This window comes from Ipomoea triloba, chromosome 6 (genome assembly GCF_003576645.1).
Source record: "Ipomoea triloba cultivar NCNSP0323 chromosome 6, ASM357664v1".
In the NCBI taxonomy this organism is placed as follows: Eukaryota; Viridiplantae; Streptophyta; class Magnoliopsida; order Solanales; family Convolvulaceae; genus Ipomoea; species Ipomoea triloba.
In genome coordinates this window covers 920,635-937,602 of record NC_044921.1, presented here as the reverse complement: position 1 = coordinate 937,602, position 16,968 = coordinate 920,635, and the positions used below count along the sequence as shown (strand labels likewise).

Below are 16,968 nucleotides of genomic sequence, written 5' to 3'. Positions count from 1 at the left end.
AAAAAAAAAAAAAGGGGGGGGGGGGGGGGGGGGGGGGGGGGGGGGGGGGGGGGGGGGGGGGGGGATGAAGAAGAAGGTATAGAAGGTAGTAGAAAAGTAGTAATACTCTCCCAATCTTTTCATCCTCAAATATAATATTATACCTCCCAAACCTTAAACACTTACATCTACACCACCTGCTAGAATTGAAAAGCATATGCAATAGTAGACAAATGATTTGCCCTTCCATTGAAGCAATAACCATTTCTGATTGTAAAAATGTGAAGAGAATGCCTTCATTTCTTCCTATTGATGAGGCTACTTGAAAACCATGCATTCCTTCATCCTTTCAAGCGATCCCGTTACATAATAAAGATAAAGAATGGTGGAAATTGTTGGAGTGGCACAACCCAAATGCAAAAGGCATCCTTCAATCTTATATCAAATGGTAATTTTTTATTTATCTATAATCTATACAAATAATACTTCACTGAATATTTGGTGCATTTGTCATCAATTTCTTCCAAATGTGTATGCATCTATAAAATCAAATGAGTATAAAAAGGTTTAAATAAATAATTAAATATTAAATTTATCAATCCATAAAATAGAGCTACATAGTTCTTTTTGAAGGTAGAGTAACTCATTCAATCATAACTACAAGAATAACTATTTATCAATAGTCTCATTTATACTATATTAGATGTTAAAAGTAATTAAATAGATGATTGGGTATCTTATAAGATTTAAATATTTTATCTATGTTTTTTTTTTCATCTCTTCTCTTTTTTCTTTTTTAAAGTTAATAAATATTTAAATTTATTTCTCTTCATTCCATCCGCATTTAAATATTTTTCTGATGACTATCATATGTAGTGTCTAAATTGAAATTTGTTAATATAATTCAAAGTGCTACTGTAATATGGGTCACACTTGTGTGAGACCGTCTCACGGATCCTTATTCGTGAGACGAGTTAGGTCGTGTTGAATCAACATGCAAATGTCATACTTATATGCACAAATGTCATACTTATATGCTCAAATTTAATACAAATTAGGAAAAAAAAAATTGTCACTTATAAGACAAAATGTAATACTTTTGAAAAACATGTATAGTAATAATTTTGCATTTTGATGTAAAAGTATTATATTTTTCATCAAAAGTATTACATTTTCCATAATAAGTAATGTTCCCCTTACTTATAAGGAAAAATATAATACTTTTAAATCGAAAGATAAAAGTATTACATTTTCCCTTAAAAGTATTACATTTACCAATTATAAGTAACAAAAATTTTATTTCTGATTAGTATTACATTTGAGCATATAAGAATGACATTTGTGCGTATAAGCATCATAAATCCACATCGACCCGACCCGTCTCACAGTGAGACGGTCTCACATAAGTTTTTGCTATAATTTATTATTTTATATTTATACTCAATTTAAACATGTTAAGTGCCAAATCACTTATGGGGCTCTCTAATTAAAGAAGGCAAATAATCTGATTAAAACCAAATTAAATTTGAAATTTTGATCTGAAATGCAATAAAATTATTAAGGAGAACACCCATACTTTATTGCCATCCACAAGGATCTATGATATCTATACGATACGTAGTACAAGGCTTGTGCCTCCCTTCTTCATTACAAATTGCATAATACAGATATAGTGAATACATAAACAAGTAATAATACAAATTAAAGACAATAGAAGCCATGGTAACTTAGATTTCAAAGGAGTCGATTAAAACGGCAGTGATAAAAGGCTTCACATCTTTCTCAGGGTAAGTAAAGCGATCTTGCCTTTGCGCATATATCACTTCATCCATGCGAGCATGGTTGATAATACGCATAAGAATCTCAGTCGTAACAACTGGTGGAGTTGGTTGAAGAATATCATCGTTGGTATCTTTTCAAGCATTTTCAGGCATTTCTTCAAACTTTTCCATTGCTTCTTCAACTGATACACCATAATCATTCATGTAATAGTCAATCCCTGTTGCAATTGACCGGGTGCTTTTCTCACGCTATATAGGTAAACATAGATGGAGCTTATTAGAAAAATCAATTGTAAATAATATAAAATATGCATAGTAGTTCACATATTATCTCTTATTTTAAGTGTACATATTGTTTATAAATAGATATTGTATTTATATACATACCTCATAGGAAGCTATGTCATTTAACACACAACCCAACAACGCATTTGCCTCAATAATTCTAGGGTTTTGACTCAACCATTCAAATGTTTCTCTTGTAACAGATTTCATGCCAAGGAAAGAAGCCGTGATGAGCAAGTAGAGGGTGCTACTAGCTTGAGCATTTTTTAGATAGTCTTCAACCGGTGGCATGCATCCTCCAATAGACCATTTTAGTTCAATGTTGTAAGCCCTCACAAGTTCCTTAATCTATTTCTCAAGAAAGAAAAATTAGTACTTCACAATTATTTTCTTTTTAAAGTGGCAATTTAAAGACCAATACCATCTATCATTTTCTGTAAATAATATATAATAACAATAATAACAACAACAACAACAATAATAATAAAAATAATAATTAAATAGACATACTCGCTCTTTTGTGTAATAAAGAGCAAAAGATCTTCCTTCTTCTGATAGTTCTTTATCATACTCTTCCCAAAGATCTATAAGAGCTTTATAAATTATCTTCATATAATCAGGGAGATGGTTCATTTGACTTATGTCCCACCTATTAAACAATTAACATTTAATTAGTTATAGGATAAATTAATATATATTGGAGAGAAAAAAACATTATATTGGGCGATGGTACTATACATACTTTTGTACGGCATCAGTAAAAATATCCAATTCATCAGGCATACCAAAAGCATCATATTTGTCATCTATAATAGAAGTAATTGCTATGATTTTCCAGAGCATGAGCCGAGCCTTAGAATATTTTGCCTCAAAATATACTCCTAGCGCCCAAAAGTAGCACTCCACGGTCCTATCCGATCCCTTGCATAAGGAAGTATAGTGACGAAGTCCAACTCCTTCCACCACCTTTCCAATTTGATATATATATAACAGTAATAATTTTGGTAAGCAATTAAATACAAAAACTCACATAAATATAATTAAATTACTCTCGGTGAGAGTAATTTGTTAACATTTTGGGTAGTTTGTCATCGCCTCTAAGCTCTTGGCTTACTAGGAAATGTTTTGAAGTTATTGGCAAAAGAAATAGTTAATTCAATTTTTAATTTAGTTCTTTTATTTACCTCATCAATTCGCTGACTTCTTGCCTGTGATGCATTTGTAATAAATTAAAATCCAACTTTGCAAATCGAAGTAGGACATTATTCTTGGACTCATCTTCTTGATACACTTTGATGAAGTGGTTAATCTCTACTCTAGGGATGCCCTTGTGCAAGGGTTGCTCAAGGGCACGTCTCACTTGCTTTCCAAAAGTAGAGTTGAGATGTGGACTAACAGCCTCCAAATGAGTTCTTGAAAAGTTATAAGCATCATTTAAGGTATTGTCATTATGCCCTTGTACGTGCGAAGCTTCATATAAATTAAACAATCCCTTAACATTGCTAGAAAGTGTCTCTTTGAATTTTCCATTCTCTTGAAAATTTTCAAAGATTCCTATATATAATTTATTTAAACAATCACAAATATCAGTACCCATCCATGCAAGTGGAGAAATATTGAAATCATTTAATCTATGAATTGAATGCATAATTTAAGCATTTAAATGTATCATGACTAACCTGAAGAGATATTGTAACCATGTTGCCTTAGCAACAGAAACATAAGGGCAGAAGTACACAAATCATCTTCCAGCTCGAAACTGGGAATGACGTTGTAAATTTTTTCTAACATCTCATCAATCTCTTCGTTAAAGTGATATGAAATGCCGAGGCGTTCGAGGGTGTCAATAAAGTTGAGCTTTTCAGCTAATTTGGAGTTCCTAATACTTACTAGCATGCTCCTCACTCGTTCCTTCAACACCTCAATCTCCTGAGCGTATGTTTTTGCAACTTCATTATCGAAGACGAAATGCTGGAATTGGTCTCCCCACAGGCTTGGTGGGTAGTTTGTGACGGGACGGACAACCTCGTTGCATGTCGCCATTTCTTGGGAAGAGAGATTTTGGAGTTGAAATTTTTTGAAGTAATGAGATTTTGTAGTTGAATGTTGTTGCATGTCGCCATATATATAATTGAATATGAATGTGGAAGTAACAGTTTCATATAGTACACGCAAGTAAAATGTATTACAAGTGCAAGTAGAATATATTACAAGTGCCCGAGCATCAATAATATTAAGTATGCGCACCTAACGTTATCATTAGTTGCACCAAACGTTATCATTAAGTGCACCTATGTGAAGACTTTATCATTAGGGTTTTTAAAGTAAACCATTTGGATTTAAGTGCACCTATGTGAAGACTTTATCATTAGTTGTACCAAATTTTACTGTCGACCGCTTATCAAAACGACGTCGTTTTGATTAATGAAAACAGACGGATGAAATGGCCTCCGTTCCGCACAACTGCAGTTCCCTTTCAACACAACTGCAGTATCAATTCAACACAACTGCAGTATCAGTTCAACACAACTGTAGTATCATTTGAGATGAACTATAATATCAGTTACAGATATTTACGGGAGTCGTTTCTCCCACTTATTGAAACGACGTCGTTTTGTGACCATGGTCCATGGTATAACAACTGCATGTTTCTAGTTGGTCCATTGAAACAAATAAAGGTGATGATAATACATTCTTCTTCTCATAAATTTGTTACATAGTCTGTAAAATATTCGAATAACTGTACTTCTTGTTTGTTTGTGATTAGTAAATGAACCTCTTTTTCATGTAGTGACTGAATTAACTAATTAATAGTAATTAATGAATATAAAGAATTTTATTTTTACTGGTATTAAAAAATTTTTAAAAACCACTATTAATTACAATGTGACCATCCATTTGGATGGAGTTTTTTTCTTTTTTAAATACTCATAGTTCTTTATAACGTAGTCTCTGTTTTATACTTTTACAATTATTTTTAGTCCAAAGAGTCCAAAGCTTATCATTGGGGTTCGATCCTATGACCACTCATTTAAAATGATAACAGTGGCATCATCACAGTAGATCGGCAGATATTTAGAGTTAAATTTGAGAGAAAGAATAATATGGAGTATATTTTAGCAAATGAGGATTATATTCCTATTAAATTCCCATAGATGTAGTACAATAATTTTCAAAAAGTTAATTGGTCTACTAGCTTCAATTATTTGTATGCACTCCTCCCAAGATATTTCTATGTTGACTATTTATTAATTTTTAATTTAATTTAATTTTTTATTTCTTATATTTCCTTTCAAAATTTTTAATTAATTATTGTCTTTATTTATTTGACTAGTATTTTCTATACGCGATACGTAAAAATAGATGTATAATATTAGTACTTTATATTAAGATTTTATTTAGATTTTAGATATTTATATTACTATAAATAAATAATAACAATAATAATAATAATAATAATAATGTAAAATATTTTTATAAATTTGATATTTATATTTGAGGATATAACTAACATATAACTCCAATATATAATGTGTATATTATTATTATTGTTGTTGTTGTTGTTATTGAAGAAAAGGAAGAAGAAGAATATAAGAAAATATATGGTGGATGCATGTGTATGGTAACACTAATAGAGAAGATAACGAAAGTTATAACAGTAGGGGTATGTTTGTCTAAAACGTTGTATAGTACAACTCTTATAACGTAATATTGTATATAAAAAATGTAATGGAAAAACGGACATAAATGAGTGGTATAACTTGTATTCACACTTATTAGTTTTTATTTTATTAGATTGTGCTTCAGTAGGTTGAGAAAGTAGCTATGAACAGATACTACATTGTAACAGAGACAGTAGTACTCGAAAAAAGAACTCTTTGTTAATTTTTAGTTATATTTAAAATTCACACTACATTGTAACAGAGTCAGTAGTACTCAATAAAAAATAAAAAAAAACTCTTTGTTAATTTTTAGTTATATTTAAAATCCACATTGGTGTGTCTAATCTAATCCTTCTTTTTAGTACTAGTGTTCATAGCTACTTTCTCAACCTAATGAAACACAAATAATCAAACAGTTGATCTCCACTGAGGCTCGAACCCACTCCCCTGTTAACCTCAACACAGGATGTCACTAGACCACAAGGTCTTTGGCAAATTAACAAAGAGTTAGTTGTAAGTTTATATCATTAAAATTATTATAGTACTCAAATAAAATATCTCCTTTCAAACTTTTGAATTAATTATTGTCTTTATTTATTTGATACACGAATGTGAATTTTAAATATAACTTCTAATTAACAAAGAGTTGTAAGTTTATATCATTAAAGTTAGTATACTATAATTAGTCTTTACATGGCATTACTAATATATAGTTTTTTTAAATGAAAATTCTTTATTTAATTAATTCTAAATTGATTATGTTGATGCCCCTCTTCAAATATTTTATTATTTCTAAATGAAAGTATGAAATTAAATATGTTGAAACACAAGCTAATCTACTGTCTCACTTAGATGAATCCGAATCTTCTTTAACACGATTTAAATTGAAAGTAAGTCTAATTAAAAATTATACCACAAAATGATCATTCTAAATGTAATTTAAAACCAAAATTTCCAACATTATCCTCCAAAAAATGCCTCAATTTAAAGTTTAATGGGTATGATTTCTCAAGATTTTATCATTAGAAAGTTGCAATTAGAAGACGCTATATTGCAAAAATTACAAGTCTTGAACTTTTGAATGAGAGTGAAGAGCGAAAAGCTGCTATTTATCCAAACATTTAATGGGAACAAATGTTGTGCTCATATTGGATGGTGCATAGAATTACATTTGCTTGGAGAAATTAGGTAACCCTCTTGGGGTTGAAGGTGCAAGCTTATTATAATTACTACTCATTCAATAACGCTGCGTTTGGTTCGTACATGAGAATCGGAATCGGTATGGGTATCAAATACTTGGTAAGGGTAATGTGTTTTGGTGAAAGTATTTTGCATGTTTGGTAGTAGGGTGGAACGGAAATGATTATTAATAGTTGGGGAAGAAATGAGGAAGGGGAATGAAACCCTTATTTCATTAGGGTATGAGTTTTTCAATTAATAGGGTATTCCAAACCCACAGTAGTATTCTAAAAACCTATCAACCAAACAATAACAATCACTTTGATACCCATACCTTATGCCTAATCTACCAACCAACACACCCTAAAAGTGTGTTGTAAGATTTGTCAAAAATCGTTCAAAATTGATGTTCTCCATAGTAATGAAGCTTAGAATTGAATTTGTTTAAGAAAATTTTATTATTACAGCAGTATAATACTATACTCATTGATATTAAAATATGAAAGTTTTGAACAAATGAAACTAAAAAGATCGAAATACTTACCCATCATGGCTACAAATCTACAATACTATTTTGACAATAACTACAACTAAACATACTAATAATAACAATTATGTTTAACCAACATGGTTAGCGTGGTGATTCAGCACCTCGGTCCTTAAGCATGAGGTTAGGGGTTTCATCCCCGCCTATGTGAATAGGGTCCTTCCCAGAGAGATACATTGGGACACCAAAAAAAAAATAACAATTATGTTTAAATGTATCCACCTCACTATAAATTATTACCTCTGTCCCATTTTGGATGTATGGTTCGTTTAACGAGACTTGACTGAAGTTATTTTTAATCCCATTTTTCATAATATTAAGTTTAGTATTAATATATAAAATTTATATATTTAGAAACTACATTTAAAGTACTATTAAACACAAAAAATTAAATTTAAAAATAATAAAAAACTACTAAAGAAAATAAGTAATGAAGAAGGAGTTGGTTTGACCAATGAATAGTAAATAGGACAGGTAAAATGGAACAGGGGGAGTAATAAAGAACTTATACAATAATCAAATATAATTACATATTAAAGATTTGAGAGTATTTTAAAATCAGACTTGATATTTCTCCTGTGTCCTTTATTTTTATACACTAAAAGGACAAAAAAAGAATAAAAAAACATAGTACGCAGCTAACTGTGCAAACACATGTATGTCACTGGATTCCTATAAAATCCATTAGGTGCCCTAGACACTGGCCTGGAACAAAGACGGTACAAATAATTTTTCAAAAGTGGATCCACTGGACACTGTCACACTGGCTTCAATTATTTAATCTTAGATCACAATATATTAATTTATTTTGCTAAATATCTCCTTGCATATTTCACTGAATTTTAAAGTTTTATCAGTCAATTTAGACTTGAATGCACTGACCAAGAGTCCAAGACAACTATATGTTGGAAAAATTGCACTAAAATGGCATTTTAAGTGGCCATTTTGTGGTATAAATATCTGTGGGTCCACTTCCGATTTTGGGTCGGGTCAAAGTGGATTCGGGTTCTTCGTTCTTAGACGAAGAAATCGATATATTATACGCTCAAAATGGATAATGGGTGAATGAGAAATTGATTCTCAAAGTAGACCCATTTGAGATGGAATTCAAGTGTGGAAAGCTTATGTAGCTTTGTCCCACATTGATTTGGAATGAACTTTTGCACCACTATATATACAAGAGTCTTTCATGACTATTTAACTTGTATAGCATAGATGCTCTCTCTCGCGCGCAAGGGGGGGGGGTGCAAATCAAATTCCAAAGTTGAGTTTGAAAGACTTGAACTCGTGTGCGCTGGCACGAATGTCGTCCGAAAAGTGGCAGGCCTTGCAGGCTAAGTTATGCCATATTTTCGAACGAGTTTTCCGTCTCAGACCACATGAGATCGAACTGATCTCTCGTTCGAGACATCAAATGAATTGACCTCTCGAGAGGTAGTTCAATGTCTCGAACCAAGTCTCTTACAGGGCGATATCGCGCAGCTCCGGATCGGCGCGCGCATTTCATGTCTCGCGGACCAATTTGATGTCTCGATGCAGTGCGATGTCTCGAAGCTAGCACTTCTCGACGTCTCGCGGCACGAGCTATGTCTCGAAGGTACGCAGATATGAACGATGTCTCGAGGAGCGACTCTGGTGACCTCTCGTTTGCGACCGTTCACCTACTGGATCCGTTCAGAAATAACTGTTAATATTTCGGAGTTAATGTCATTAATTCCAATCTTTATTTCAGAGTTTATTTCTTGATTAAATGGATTAATAGTGGGTGTAAATAGGTTGCTAATGGGTGGAGGTTACAAATGGGAATTAAATGCCAGATTTAATGCAATGATCCCATCCTTCACTACATATTCGTTGTGAGCAGCAGGTTTGACATACACACACTAAGAACACACGAATACACTGTTTTTCCTCAAAACCCTGCTCATATTTCCTTCAAGCCATCTGCGTTCTTCCCACGGTTTAGTTCGTCGGGTCCAAGTTTGAGTGCACAAACGGCGGATCGTAGCACGTTTTATCCTGGGAAGCCTAGGCCGCAACGTTCCAGCACCTCGGGAAGCGGCAAATAAGGTTTTAAGGATAGTGACAACACGACTCGTGCTTCCAACCACCCCGAAGTTCATACAGTTCACCCTCCTTCTTCCAAGGCCACTCAACCCAGCGTGGTATCTTCATCGCAAGTAATTGTTTAATCCTACGTGGATTATATTTCGTTGTATTTTTGTTTTGCTTTCGTTTTCCATTTTCTTGTTTTTTCCGATTGTCAGAAAGGATTTCCTCTAACACTGTATAATTAATTTCGTAAAATTTGGTCCACTAGCCTTAATGATGTTTTTTTGCACCAACCAAGACCACTGTTATATTGGACAACTCTAGTTAACAAATTTGTTAAATTGTTGATTTAATAACCACAATATTACAAGTTTGACCCCAGTGTGAGTGGCCTGTTAATGGCCTTCTTTATTTAAGATGTTTAGCTATATGGTCTTTTAATAACTAGGGTCCCTCGTTACTAAAATAAACATGTTAATACTAAATACTAATATGTTATTTGTGTGTTAACAAATTATGCTGAAAATTATTAAGTTGAATGTTAGTAATTTTTTTTTTTAAATGTTACTAGTAGTAATTTACTCAACCAGATTAGGTGAACATATTAAAGTTTTTTTTTTTTTTTTTTTTTGAGCGGGAGGACCCAGAACATTTTAAAGTTATACTCCGTAGTAATTATAGTACTCCTTATTTTTCACATGTGCATATTTTCTCAAAAGTTGGGCCCTTGCCTAAGTTATTTACTCAAGTAGTACTAGCAAATTATGCCGAGGTGGACCTGGGTCCAATACGACGCCGTTTCACTATTTATTATTTTTTTTAAAAAAAATTAATAAACATATAGCCCTGAAATGTGTGAATGTGGAGGTTTCAAATTGTGAATATGGAGTATAGAATATGTGAATGTAGAGTTATGAATGTGTGAATTTGTAGTAGAGTTAACAGAGTTCTAGCAGCCCTGAAATGTGTAAATATGGAGGTTTCAAATTGTGAATATGGAGTATAGAATTTGTGAATTTAGAGTTATGAATGTGTGAATCTGTAGTAGAGTTAACAGAGTTCTAGCAACTTGTAGCCTTGTAATGTGTGAATGTGGTGTTCCCAAGTTGTGAACATGGAGTATAGGATATGTGAATATAGAGTTTTAAATGTGTGAATGCATAACAGTGGTAATATTGTTACTAAACATATACCCCTGTAATGTGTGAAGAATGTGGAGTTTTCAAATTGTGAATATGGAGTATAGGGTCTGTGAATGTAGAGTTTGTGTTCTGTTGCGATGAGGAGCCGTTAACGTCGTTAATTTTTTTTTTTTTTTTTTAAAGAAATTGTGAAACGGCGTCGGGTCCACGGCATAACAACTGAGTTGTACTCCTTATTTTCAATTGGATTTTTTTTTTGAATACTACTAACTCTATTACAATGCAGTATCTGTTCATAACTACTTTCTCTTTTTTTTGAATACTACTAACTCTATTACAATGCAGTATCTGTTCATAACTACTTTCTCAACCTACAACTGAGTTGTACTTTTTTTTGAATACTACTGACTTTATTACAATGCAGTATCTGTTCATATTGCCTCCACTGAGGATCGAACCTCCCGTATAAAGGGAAGGGTTTGATGCCACTGGACTACAAGGTCCTTGGCAGTTGGATATTTCTTTAATGTCTAATTTAATTAATATGATTATTTCTTATAAATCTGATCTTTTAAAACTTTTTTGCTTTATTGGCTTAATTAATTGTTTCATATTTGATTGATAATTTAATATAACTTATATATAGATTTATAACGTTAGACTCCAATATATTTGAAATAATTTTATATGTAGTAGTTTTGTAATTTTTCCATTTCATCTCATTTGTCTTAATATTCTTTTTACTGGATTTTCAATACTTAATTTTGTGAATCGATACATGATAACGCCAAACGTACACTAGCATATTTTTTATTTTATTTTCATATGATGTTAGTAAATTATGTTCAAAATTATGAAGTCTAACATTTAGTCATAATAGTCAACCACAACAACCAATTTAGGTGAAAATTTTAAAGCTAAATTCGTTAGGCTATCTTCACCCGTGTATTGTTCTCTCAGTTTCATTTGCTATTCACTAGCGATCTGTACAATTCTCTCTCATCTTTCAAAAGTGATCACACATTTACATCACTTTAATAAAAAGTTTATTTTTATCAATAAAATATTAATAATAATTAAAAAAATAAAAATATTATTATTATTATTAAATTGTCCTTGAATGGTGTTGCAAGCCTGACACCAAATTTGCAATATTATATTTGCAATTTTGACATTGTCACACTTGCAACACATAAGAAAAAATACAAAGGGAAAAGTGTCAAATTGGCCTTCTTAGTCATTCGGATAGTGCAATTAGGTCCCCTAGATTAAAAAAAACATGCTCCATTCGCATCCTTTAAACCTGTAACATAGTGCAATTGAATCCAAATAAACATCTATAGCAGGTTAAGTCTTTCACATTTCGACACATGTCACTTTTATTTTTTTTATTTTTTAAAAACTTTTTATTTTTTTATTAAATTATTAAGGAAAAAAATTAAAAAAAATTAAAAAAACTTAGCAGCCACCGGCTGTCCAGCGGCGATAAAAAAAACGAGGTCCAGATCTGGACCTCTAACATGAAGTCCAGATTTGGACCTCAAAGGTTTGGAACGAGGGAGGCGGCCATGGCTGCCGCCCTCGTTCTAAATGGCCAGGGCTGTCTAGGGATGGCCCTAGACAGCCATGGTCGCACCGTCCATGGTCGTTTAGAACAAGGGCGGTAGCCATGGCCGCCGCCCTCGTTTTAGGCCTTTGAGGTCCAGATTTGAACTTCATTTTTGACAGTCGTGGTTGTCCTTCGTCTGATAGCCGGTGGCTGCTAAGTTTTTTTTTTTAATATATATATATATATATATATATATATATATATATAATTTTATTTTTTAATAATTATTTTTATTTAATTAAATAATTAATTATTTGTTTATTTTGATTCCAATTCCTATTTAATTACTACACAACAAAATGACTCATCCTACTTAAACTAATTACTGTTACGATTTCGATTCCAATGTAGGAAACAAATACACCCTTACGGGTCGTTTTTTTTGGAGGGAGGGAATTAAGAGGGAAAGGAATTGCAATTCCATAGGAGATAAATAATGTTGGAATAAAGTGATAATTTAAATTTAAATTTCAGTGTTTCATTAGTGAGTATATATATATATATATATATAGGATTAATAGGAATTTCAATACCAATGTTTAGTATACATGGAAATTGAAAGAGAATAAATAGTATAAAGTTCAAATTTTCATACTTTTGCATCATATATCATCATCGCACATACACCATCGTTTGCAGCATAGAAAGAATGAAAATTTAGACAAATATCCTATACCTATATAGAATGCAAATTTTATTGTTGAAAACATATAGACCAAATTCAAATTTTGCTTTTGTAAATTTATATAACACGTTATAAATGAAGAAGAAAATTTCTCAAAATTTGGTACACTAGATAGCCTCAATAACTTTTATGCACGAACCAAGAAATTTGCTATGGTTAATTTCTCAAAAGTTTATCACGAGTCTCAATTATTTGCATTCCCTCTAGGATAATTTTATATATGCAAAAGATATTACATTTACTCTCTAATGTTAGAATGAAGTATATATACGCTTGTTACATATATGTATTTATTATTGATTATAAGATTAAAAAAAATCAGTTAATTAACACGTGAGGAACTAAATTAATGATTTTTTTTTGAGTACTACTGACTCTGTTACAATGTAGTATCTGTTCATAGCTCTCGAACCCACTCCCATCATCTATGTGGGAGTGTTTTCCGGGACACCGGGTGCCACTAAACCACAAGGTCTTTGGCAAATTAATGATTATTTAATTCCAAATGAATTAAGAAATACAAATTGGCCAAAGACCTTGTGGTCAAGTGGCATCCGGTGTCCCAATTAATACTCCCACATGGATGATGGGAGTGGGTTCAAGCCTCAGTGGAGGCAACTGTAGACTTGTTGTGCTTCAGCAGGTTGAAAAAGTAGCTATGAACAGATACTCATAATGATTACAGTTTATTTTTTTTTTTTTAAAAAAAGAAGCAATAATGGTATACTCATTAATTAGTATAACTTCAATATCGTTATGTAAATATATCTATTGTATAATTTGTTCATCTATACTTGTATCCTTGTATGTAATGTTGTGGTTCTCATTATATTCCTCTATAATCTACACATTTTAGTTACTCCTAACTCCCTAATCTATGGTTTTTGAATTTATGGTGTGGTTCTCATTATATTATTTCGTAACATCCTTAATTTATGAACATATTTTCCATGACACAAGGATATTAGTAATGACAAATGCAGTAAAGTTAATTGATATTGACACACAAACTGTGGGCTAGAGTTCTACAGTTCATGTCATTTAGAAAAACAAACCAAAAAACGCTATTGGAACGCTTGAGAAAAAGTATATGCTTATCGTACTTGAGAATGAAACAGTAAGTAAATAGTAAATTTTTTCTCCCTTTATTATTATTATTATTATTATTATTATTACTACTACTAGTATTTTGGCCCGTGCGTTGCACGGAATGGATTTGCTATAATATTTTAAGAATATTTTGATCGATATACAATTATATATATTATAACATCAACTATTATATAGCACAATTGATGAAATTTGTTGGACCAATTATGTTTTCTGATGTTTTCCTTATTTGAATTAGAGCAAATAATTGTCCAATTACCCGCGCAATGCACAAATAAATTTTTTATTATATATTTAGATAATAAAAATAAAGATAAAATTATTTTAAAAAAATTAATATTGAACATGTACATTTATTTGATTATAAAATTAGTGCAAAAATATTACTCAATTAATTGAATAATATATAACTTGTTTGTCTACAATTATCTTAAAAGGATCAATATGTAATATGACTTATGTAATTATATTATTACTAAAATAAATATGAGAAAAATTAGAAATAATTTAATTATAATTATTATAAAAATAAATTCAACGATCAATATTTAGTTTAATTATCATAATAATTATTAGGCAATTATTAATAGTCAATTACACTAATATATGTGTAATTATACTTTTATAACTTAAGTATATTCATGTTCACTGTATCGCATTTAGTTTTTTCTTCCTCATCGATATTTGAATGAATTAATTGTAATTATTATAAATAATCTAACAACGCATGTTTAATTAATTTTTTTTAAGTTTAAATAATTTAAAGTTTTCAAAAGGAATTGAAAGTGTAATTAACTTTTTAAAAAGTTTTTAAAAAATAATTTTTAGTCAATTAGTAATGTCATTTTTCTTTCCGATTTGCCTAATTTTCATTTCTTTTTTCGTTAGAATCTTTTTATATTTTCAATCAATTAGCCAAATCAGTTTTCTTTTCCATTTTATCTTTACTATTGTTTGGGCGGGAATTTCACAAATGATTATTTTATATGTGTTAATAGTAGTATAGATATAGAAGTATAGATAAGTATTTGAATTATTATTATTGGTGTAAATAATAATTAATAAATTATTTTTTCCTTATAAAATTAGGCTGAATTTGTTTTCATTATTCTCGCAATTATAATGGTTTAATTATTCACATAATTTGGTAAATAATTTTTTTTTACCAATTAAACTTTATTAATTTTTTTACCAATTAATTAATTAATAATATTAGTTTGTGCAGTATAGAACACATCCATTATAGAACAAAACTTTAAGAAGAATTTACCAATTAGCTGATTGCTATCCACTCCTCCAGGAGCCTTTAACGATCCAAAATCTTTGAATTTGAACATGTGTTTGTAAATGGATGCAAATTCCCTAAGGAAGATCATGAAATTTAAAAAGCCAAGCAAAGAGCTGAAAAAACTCAAAAAAGAAAAAAAAAAGGCAGCATACTAACAACATAAAAAATGCATAACAATAGATACAAAATAAAGCAATATGACCAAACATGACCATGGTTTTATTCCTATTAAATAAAACAATATACAATTGAGCAATATTAAATAAAACAATATCTTGACCGCAGCAACAGAATTTGCATATTTGAAAGTGGAGAGGTCTGGAATAATTGCACTGCGTTTTGCGTTTCTCTATTACGATAGAATTGTAGTATGATAGGAATTGTAATGTAGAACTGTGATACAATAGGAATTGTAATGTAGAATTGTACAACGAATAGGAAAATAGGAAAATAATCGCATCCTAAATATTGTAGGACTATTTTGGGCGGGAAGCTTTTATTTTTATATATAGTAGTCTTATTACGATAGAATTGTAGTATGATAGGAATTATAATATAGAATTGTACAACGAATAGGAAAATAGGAAATAATCGTATCCTAAATATTGTAGGACTGTTTTGGGCGGGAAGCTTTTAAAGTAAGGATTTTGTTTTTATATATAGTATAGATTATTATTATTTTTATCATTATTAGTAGTATTATTATTATGAAGATGCTCTCATTCACCACCAACATCATTGTAAATGCTATATCTAAATGCAAGGAACTCGAATTCAACCATAGTGTTTGATAATGACATTGAAATGTATGATATCACTTTACAAACCAACAAATGGTACATCATCTCAAATGTCATTGTCAAACCTATCCGGACGAACTATAAAGTACTTGATCACAAATACAATTACACATGAATTTTAAATGGTCGGACTGGTGTCCAAACAAGTGACAATGATGACCGCCATTTGCTCCATGTAAGTGGTTTATTTGTTTCTACTTATTTTAGTTGCAATTTAGCTATTTACAATTTCGTTATGTTTTATTAAAATATATAAGTATCGAGATTATTTATTTGATTTTTATTAATTTAGCATTTTTTCTCTCATTATTATATGACTACTTTAACCAATTAAGGAACACTAATTTAAAAATACGCATTGGGCATTGATTTAATCGCGCAACGCGTGTGTGATAACTAGTATATATATATATATATATATACTATATACTAATAAGAGCCAAAGAGAGTTAGGCCTAAAATGGGTAGAAAAAATGGCGGTCAAATTATCTAATCAAATGGATGGTTCAGATGAATTATTTAATCAAATAGATGGTTAAGATAACCTAATTTAATGTTACTTTTATGATTATCCGTTAAGTTTTCCGTTAAATATTCTCTTCTCCGTTAATATTCCGTTAACTTTTAGCTTACCCATTAATTTCTATAAGAAAGGTCTTAGGTTCGAACCTCATCTCAATCAAGTTTGACATAATTAAGTTTCTCACTCAATTTTACTCTTATTAAATTAAATAAATTAGTAGCTATAACAAAAAATGATACATATGTATTTTTTTAATTTAGAATTATGTGTATACAATACCTTTATTTGAAAAAATTATTCATTATCAAAAAATTAAATTAAATAAG

At 30.6% G+C, this 16,968-nt stretch overlaps 1 pseudogene; it reads right to left on the bottom strand.

Annotated features, from left to right (window-relative positions):
* Window positions 1-1,706: 1,706 nt before the first annotated feature.
* Window positions 1,707-4,088, bottom strand: LOC116022480 (annotated as a pseudogene).
* Between the last annotated feature and the right edge of the window lie 12,880 nt (window positions 4,089-16,968).